Genomic DNA, 733 nt, shown 5'->3' on the forward strand with positions numbered 1-733 from the left:
GTATTAGTTTTTGCCCATTGAGTATGATGTTGGCTGTGGGTTTGTCATATATGGCTTTATTATGTTGAGGTATGATCCTTCTATTCCTACCTTGCTGAGAGTTTTTATCAAGAAAGGGTGCTGGATTTTGTCAAATGCTTTTTCTGCGTCTATTGATATGATTATGTGATTTTTACCTCTCAATTTGTTTATGTGGTGTATCACACTTATTGATTTGCGGATATTGTACCATCTTTGCATCCCAGGGTAAAATTCTACTTGGTCATGGTGTATGATCTTTCTGCTGTATTGCTGGATCCGATTTGCTAGAATTTTGTTGACTATTTTGGCATCTATGTTCATGAGGGATATTGGCCTATAATTCTCTTTCATTGTGTTGTCTTTATCTGGTTTTGGTATTAGGGTGATGCTAGCTTCACAGAATGAGCCGGGAAGTGTTCCTTAATCTTGAATTTTTTGGACTAGTCTGAGGAGGATAGGTTTTAGTTCTTCCTTGAATGTTTGGTAAAACTCACCTGTGAAGCGGTCTGGCCCCGGGCTTTTGTTTGCTGGGACCTTTTTGATGACTGCTTCAATTCTTCCATAGTTATTGGCTTATTGAGATTTTTAGAATCTTCCTGATTGAGTTTTGGAAGGTTGTATTTTTCTAGGAATATGTCCATTTTCTCCAGGTTGTCTAGTTTGTTGGAGTAGAGTTGTCCATAGTATTTTTTAACAATCATTTGTATTTCTG

The sequence above is a fragment of the Myotis brandtii genome, unplaced genomic scaffold, assembly GCF_000412655.1.
Source record: "Myotis brandtii unplaced genomic scaffold, ASM41265v1 scaffold654, whole genome shotgun sequence".
NCBI classification, from domain to species: Eukaryota; Metazoa; Chordata; class Mammalia; order Chiroptera; family Vespertilionidae; genus Myotis; species Myotis brandtii.